This window comes from Fukomys damarensis, unplaced genomic scaffold (assembly GCF_012274545.1).
Source record: "Fukomys damarensis isolate Sample0158 unplaced genomic scaffold, DMR_v1.0_HiC HiC_scaffold_33, whole genome shotgun sequence".
Taxonomy (NCBI): Eukaryota; Metazoa; Chordata; class Mammalia; order Rodentia; family Bathyergidae; genus Fukomys; species Fukomys damarensis.
Genome location: NW_022900945.1, coordinates 45,730,843 through 45,739,159, shown reverse-complemented (window position 1 = coordinate 45,739,159; position 8,317 = coordinate 45,730,843).

Here is an 8,317-nt window from a genome sequence, read left to right as displayed (position 1 = left end):
ATTGGCTCGTAGGACTTTGCAGTAAAAAAAGATCTTATCATAAGAATAGATAAAAATTGTTTCACAAGTTTCTGAACTATTTTTCTTTTGTTTCTGGAAGGTCATTGTCCTTATACCTGGAGGAGAATGGAAAACTTCTCCCACACTGTTGGACCATTTCCTTCTAGATAAACCAAACCAATTCCAGCAGCTTCTGCCCCCAGGCAAATGACAGCACCCACTGGAAGGAGTTTTTGCCAACTACAATGTTTCTTGGACGTGAACTTTTAACATCCCACATTCCTCTTCTTAATCACACCAAAGAGCACTTATTAAGGTCCCGGCTGAGCATGGTGCTGTACCCAGAAAGTTAAGCACATGCAGCCTCTGTTGTCAACATCACGATGAAGAAACACAGACGACTCAACATAAACATTGAATGATGATTCTTTTAGGTCTGTGGTCTACTGTGCCTACAGAATGCCAAACATCTGGATGAAAGATGTGACATCCAGTCAGGAAGCTTGCTGTTCTTCCAGATAATTGAATAGACTTTTATGTGAATTGTATAAACCCAGTAATTATAATAGTTATACCAACTTATATTTATATAATGATTTACAGCTCCAATGTGTGTGCATATGTATGTGTTTTTGTGGTAAATGTGTGTATGTCTGCATGTATGTATAAAGCTTCATTTAGTAACCATATCTTTATGGAATATGTTTATTTATCCCATTTTACAGGGAGGAGAGAATTTGAGAGCCTTTATCAAGCATGCATTGATCTCATACTCTGTGTCAGACACTAAGCCTACAAAGAAGAAACACAACAATTCCTTCCCTAAAGGAAGAACAGGGAGGAGCTTCAGAGTGAATGAACTTGACTTGCTCAAGGTCACACAACTAGTTATTGTCAGATCCGGGACTCCGTCCAACTCTTCTGGCATCAAGTCCAGCACTGTCTTCACAGCTGCCTTCAATACAGCCCAGATGCACTTCCATAGCAGTGAGTAGAAAGAAAAAGGGACAGGGGACCATAGGAGTTGGAAGAGTCTGACTGTTTATGCCAAGACCAGAAATGAAGTACAAATCATTAAAGTTATAATTATGGAGACCATGACCAGACATTGGAAAATGCCTTTGATATAATGATTGGGGTTGGAGGGGAGAGAAGAGAAAGAAAGCAAACACCAATGGCATGTCCAGCCCACCCACTATTTACACATGTGGACAGGAACACAAGGAGGACACGCACAAAGGGAAACAACAGCTGGATTTTTTTTTCGGGTGGCAGAGTTGTATCTCGACTTCCCATTTCTTTTTTCTCTGTGTCCTTCTTTTCCAAATTAGAAATTGTTACCTTATACTTTTATTGCTATTGCTAAAATAAAAATTATGGGCAGGAGAAGGAATAACAGAAATGTTAAGACCTTCAGAGTTAAACAAACCTGGATTCAAATCCCAGGTTCAGAACCACTAGCTGTATGATCATGTTAAAACTACTTAACTTCTGTGCCTCAGTGCCTTTGATGCAGAATAATGCCAGTCCCACAGAATTGATTTCAGAATTAAAGATTATGTGCTAGATACCTAGCACACACAGAAAACACTCAACATGAAATCGTTTGTACCATCATCAAATAGTGTGAACCACGAAGTGTGTTGGAAGCAGACAGCCATTGCTAGGCCTGCTGGGAGGCACAGGTTTGGCCATGAGTTCACAGCGATGTCTTTAAAACAAAGAACAACACCCTGGAATCCTCCTCATCAGCAGCGAAAAAGGAATTGAGCTACTACAGACATAACACAAACATGTGTAAAACACTAACTTACCTTACAAGGATTTAGCATCAATTTCTTGGTATCCTCAATAAACATTTATTAAGTACTTCCTGTGAGTCAGAGACTTAGAAAAGAACTAGTCACATAAAGATAAATAGGACTCAGACCTTACTGTAGCTCAGTGAGGAAGAAAACATCATGGAAACAGAAATAGTGTGGACAGAATAATCATAAAGTTAGGCCTGTGGAAGTTCAGGCAGAGAAACAAACACCTACTCCAGCTAGAAGGGGAAGAGGAAGGAAGCCTGAAAGAACAGGAGTGGTGCCTGGACTCAGCCTTGACTACATGCAGGAGATTAAGTGGGAGAGAATGGAGCACCCATACAGAAACAAAACCATGCAACGGTGCAGTTGAGAGCCACACACAGTTCTGTTTTGCCAGGACCCCAAATGTGAAGCAGAGCATGAGGTTGGAGAGGTCAGTGAGAACAACTCCTAACAGGTCTGTATCCTCAACCAGAGAGCAAGGAAAGATTTGATGCTAAGCAAACAAGAGAGAAGGTAGTGAGATTTGCACCTTTGGAGCCCTGTTGAGGGAGGATTTGAGTGAGACAAGCCTGGCTGCAGTTAAGGGTCACTTCTAAGGGTTCAGGAGAAAGCTGTGTCTGAACCCGGATAGCCATCAAGGGATGGAGATGGGGGGTGGAAACCAGATGGTGGGACCATTGCTAATAATTCCAAGAGCCCAGTGCGGTATGGAGAGGAAATCATTAAACTCTGGGAGAGAATTTGCTATAGACACAGGCCGGGAAAACTTCATAGAGGTAGTAGGACATGAGAGCCCTTTATAGAAGATGACATAGGTGAGAAGAGGGGACAGATCCCAAGGAAAGAAAACAAAATTCACTAACCCAACAAATTGTGTGATCTCTGACAGCCTTCCGTGTTGTAAATTCCCATCTCCACCACGGGGAAGGCATTTGTGGCAGGATAGGGTATTTTCTTCCTTTCTTAAACCTAGGCATAGGGACTACAGTGAGCTCAAGGTAGAAAATGATTCAGAGAGTCTTCCAAATTATAATACAGGAAAATAAAACAGAGTTGCTCTTGATTGCCGGCAGGACTGGCGGTCTCATGGTGACCCCACGCTGTGAGCAGATGAAGAAAGAGCCCCGTTCCCCCATCTTTGCCTCATCCTTTTCCACCAGCGCCTCTGCCTGGATCCACTGTCAAGCAGATGTGATTGACAACAAGCTGTACCAAGGAGAAGAGAAGGAAAAATGAGATGATAGAAAGTAAGAGAAAAGCACAAAAGTGACTGGTAATGGCTCAAAGGGGAAGAGAAGAGTGTCCGATAATGAACGTTTCCGCACCAGCCAGGGTGTTGTAGCGTTAGAATAGGGGCTGGCAAACCTTTTCTGTGAAGGCCAGGATAATAAATACCAACAAGGGGACTTAGTCTCCATATCAGCTACTCAACTGCACCACTATAGAAAAGCACCATAGATAATGCAGAAATAAAGGTGCACACATAAATTAACTTTTTTATTGAGTTCATTGGTTCTTTTTAAGTAAACAGTACAGTTACATTCATCATTGGGATCTTGTACCTTTACATGATAGATCTTGATTCTCATTTTTTCCCCATATCCCTGACCTCTCTTCACCCCCTCCACCCGCCCCTATTTACAAAGACTTTGTTTCCATTTTTTCTTTTTCACATATTTTTTATTTTCCCTTATTTCCTTTCCCTACCCTACCCACTTCCACAACACCATTAGCCCTTTTCTTCCTATTTTACATTATCAGTTATACAATTTGGATCTCATTTACACTTTTACTTTTTCACATCAGAGGAACTATTTGGTACTTATACATGTGTGTCTTATTTATTTCACTTAAGAGTATGGCCTCAATATGCATTCATTTTCCTACGAATGATTCTAGTTTCTTATTCTTTATTGCTGAGTAGTACTCTATTTTATAGAAAAACCACATCTTCTTTAGCTAGTCTCCAACTGATGGGCAATTGGGCTGTTTCCTAGTTTTAGCTGTTACAAACCGTGCCACTATAAACATGGGGGCACATACATCCCTGTGGTATGATTCTTTTAATTCTTTTGGAAAGATACCCAGCAGAGCTATGGCTGGGTCAAATAGAGCCTCTAGTCCCAGCTCTTTGAGGTATCTCCATGTTGATTTCCAGAGTGGTTGCACCAGTCTGCACTCCCACCAACAGTGGAGAAGGGTTTCTTTCTCTCCACAACCCTGCCAACACTGGCCATTGGTTGATTTCTTGATAGCAGCCATTCTTTTGGGGATGAGGTGGAGTCTCAGTGTTGTTTTCATCTGCATCTCTCAAATGACTAGTGATGTTGAACATTTTTCATATATTTATTTGCTACTTTTTCTTCTTTGTCTGAGAAATGTCTGTTCATTTCAAATGCCCATTTTTTAATCAGGTCTTTATATTTGGGGGGGTCTGATTTTTTTAGGTCTTTATATATTCTACATAATAGTCTTTTATCTGAGGAGCAGCCGGTAAAAAATTTTCCCCACATTGTAAGTTGTCTCTTAGCTCTGTTGGTGGTTCTTTTGCAGTGCAGCTTTTTAATAAGATAAGATCCCAGTTGTTGATTCTTTGTGCTAGTTCCTGTGCTACTGAGGATTTGTTCATAAAGTCTTTTCCTATGCCAATGTATTCGAGAGTTCTGCCTAACTTATCTTCCAGCAAGTTTAGAGTTTCTGTTTTACTATTTAGATCTTTAATCCACTTGGATTTTAGTTTGATGCATGGTGAAAGATGGGGGTCTAGTTTTAATCTTTGGCAGGTTGAAATCCATTCTTTTCAACACAGTTTATTGAAGACGCTATCTTTCCTCCAGTGAGGATGGCTGGCTCCTTTGTCAAAGATAAGGTAGCTGAGTACATCTGGAGTTGTTTCTGTATCTTCCAATCTATTTCACTGATTCTTGAGTCTTTTTCTTTGCCAATACCAAGCTGTTTTTATCACAGTATCTTTGTAGTACAGTTGCAAGTTGGGGATTGTTATAACCCCTGTCATCTCTGTTGCCTAGAATGGATTTTGTTATTTAGGTCTCTTCTAGTTCCAAATGAATTTTTGGATTATTTTCTCTAGTTCTGCGAAATATACTGCTGGAATTTCAATTGGCATTGCATTGAATCCATGTAGCAGTTTTGGAAGTATGGCCATTTTCACTATGTTGACTCTTCCTACCCAGGAGCAGTGGATATCTTTCCATTTTCTTATATCCTCTTTGATCTCTTTTTTCAGAGTGCTGTAGTTTTCAGTATAGAGGTCTTTTGCTTCCTTCATTAGATTGATTCCTAGATACATCATTTTTGGGGGTGGGTATTGTGAAAGGAATTGTTTCCCTAATTTCTCTCTCAGTGAGTCTGTTATTTGTATACAAGAAGGCTATTGATTTTTGAGTGTTGACCTTGTATCCACCTACTCTGCTGAAAGTGCCAATTAAGTCTAGAATTCTTTTGGCAGAGTTTTTTGGGTCTTCTATGCAGAGTATCATATCATCAGCAAATAATGATAGTTCAACTTCTTCCTTTTCTATCTGTATTACTTTAATTTCTTTCTCATATCTAATTGCTGTGGCTAATGTTTCCAGAACTATATTGAACCAGAGTGGTGATAATGGACATCCTTGTCTTTTCCTGATTTTGGTGTGAAGGTTTTTAGTTTCGGGCCATTTAATATGATGTTGGCTGTTGATTTTTCATAGATAGCCTTTATCAAGTTGAGATAAAGACCATCTATTCCAATTTTCTGCTGAGTTTTTATCAAGAATGGGTGTTCAATTTTGTCAAATGATTTTCCTTCATCTATTGAGATGATCATATAGTTTTTGTCCTTGACTCTGTTAATATAGTGTATTACATTTATTAATTTACATATATTGAACCAACCTTGCATCCCTGGGATAAATCCAACTTGGTCAGGGTGTATGATCTTCTTGATGACCCTCTGTATTCTGTTTGCCAGTATCTTACTGAGGATTTTTGTATCTATGTTCATTAAGGAGATTGGCCTGTAGTTTTCTTTTTTGGTTGGGTCTTTTCAATCAAAGTAACACTTGCTTCCAGGAATGAATTTGGAAGTATTGCTTCCTTTTCAATTTCATTGAAAAGTTTAGAGTAGTGGCAACAGTTCTCTAAATGTCTTGTAGAATTCAGCAGTGAAACCATCAGGACCTGGGCTTTTCTTTCTTGGTAAACTTTTAATTATGTTTTCAATTTCACTGATTGTAATTGGGGTATTTAGAATTTTTTATCTTCATTCAACTTTAGTAATTCATAAGTATCAAGAAATCTGTCCATTTCTTCTGTGTTTTCCATTTTATTAGAATACAGATTCTCAAAGTAGTTACTGATGATCCTCTGGATTTCTGCTGGATCTGTTGTGATTTCACCTTTTTCATTTCCAATTGCATGGATCTGAGCCTTTTCTTTCCTTTTTCTTTTCTTTTCCTTTTTTCTTTTTTTTTTTTACAAGGTTGGCTAAGGGTTTATCAATTTTAGCTATTCTCTCAAAAAACCAACTCTTTGCTTTGGGTTTTTCTTGCTCTTCTTTTTCTAGGAGCCTATGATTCATCATTAGGTTGTTTATTTGAGCTCACTCTGTTTTCCTAGTGCGGACATACATTGCTATGATTTTTCCACATAGAACTGCTTTCATTGTGTCCCATAGATTCCTGTATGTTGTACTGGCATTATCATTTATTTGTAAAAACCAACTAATTTCTTCTTTAATTCTATCTGTGACCCATTAATTGTTCAGGAGAGTGTTGTTCAATTTCCATGTGTTTGCAAAATTCTTGTGGTTTCTCATGCTATTGATCTCCAGCTTAATTGCACTATGGTCTGATAATATACATGGGATAACTTTGATTCCTTTGCATCTATTTCAGTATGTTCTATGAGCTAGTTTGTGGTCTATTTTGGAGAAAGATCCATTTTCAGCTGAAAAGTATGTATATTCTGATTTTGTGGGGTGGAACACTCTGTAGATGTCTATTAAGTCCATTTGTTCAAAAGCTTGGTTCAGTTCTAGTATTTTGTTGTTGATTTTTTTTTCTAGGCAATCTGTCTATTTGTGATAGTGCGGTATTTAGGTCCCCCACTACAATTGTATTAGTGCTTATGTGGTTTTTCATGTCTCTTAATATTTGTCTTATATAGTTGGGGCATTAATATTCGGTGCATATAAATTTATTGTTGTCATCTCTTCCTCTTGGATTGTTCCCTTTACAAGGATGTAGTGACCTTCTTTGTCTCTCTTAATCAGTTTTGGTTTAAAATTTAGTTTGTCTGTGAATAAGATAGCTACCCCTGCTTTTTTCTGCATTCCTGTTGCATGGAGAACTGTTTTCCATCCTTTTATTTTCAGTCTGTTAATTTCTTTTTTTTACTAGGTATGTTTCTTTTCTTTTTCTTTCTTTTTTTTTTTTTTTTTTTTTTTTTTTTTTTATGGTTAATTATGTTGTTGAGACTGACCTATAACTCACTATGTAGCCCAGGCTGGTCTTGAACTAAAAGTGATCCTCCTGCCTCAGCCTTGCAAGTGCTGGGATTACAGGCATGCACCACCATGCCCAACTTAGGTATGTTTCTTGCATACAACATATTGTTGGATTTTGCTTCTTAATTGATTCTGCCAGCCTATTTCTTTTGATTGGTGAATTGAGGCCACTGACATTGATAGTTATAACTGATATGTATTGACTTATCATTGACATGCTATTGTCCTGTTGTTGGCTCTTTTTAATTTTTCCCCCCTCTCCCTCTAATTTCTTGCCTTGCCTAACTGATTTGCTCTGTTGGGCCTCATAATGTTGTGACCTTTATTGTCTTTTTCTAGGATACTGTTTAGAATTGTTTGGAGTGCTGGTTTGGTATTCATGAAGTTTCTCAGGTGTTCTTTGTCATTGAATTATTTTATTTCCCCATCCATTTTAAAAGAGAATTTTGCAGAATACATCAATCTAAGTAGCAGGTTGTTTTCTCTTAGGGCTTGAAATACCTCACTCCAGGCTCTCCTTGACATGAGGGTTTGTGTTGCAAAGTCTGCTGTGATTCTGATAGGCTTTCCTTTGAATGTGATTTGTTTCTTTTCTCTGTTTACGGTATTTTATTCTTCGGTTGGATTTCCAGGATCTTGACTATTATATGTCTAGGTGTAGATTGTTTTTAATCATGGCTAGTTGGAGTCCTATATGCCTCACTTATCTGCATGTCAAATTCTTCCCCTCTGTTTGGGAAGTTTTCTGTCATTAATTCTGTGAACAGATTTTGTGTTTTTGTTGTTGTTGTTGTTTTTAATTCTTTTGTAGTTTCTCTTGCTACTGCCTGGATTCCTATCAGTCTAATGTTATTCATCTTTGCATCATCTAGGAGTTGTTGGATCAATTTCTCATGATCCCTTACTGTTTCTAAGAGATCTCTCTTTTCGTGGTCACTGACTGCAATCCTACCTTCTACATCAAAAATTCTATCTTCACATTCATCCTTTCTGCTGCAAA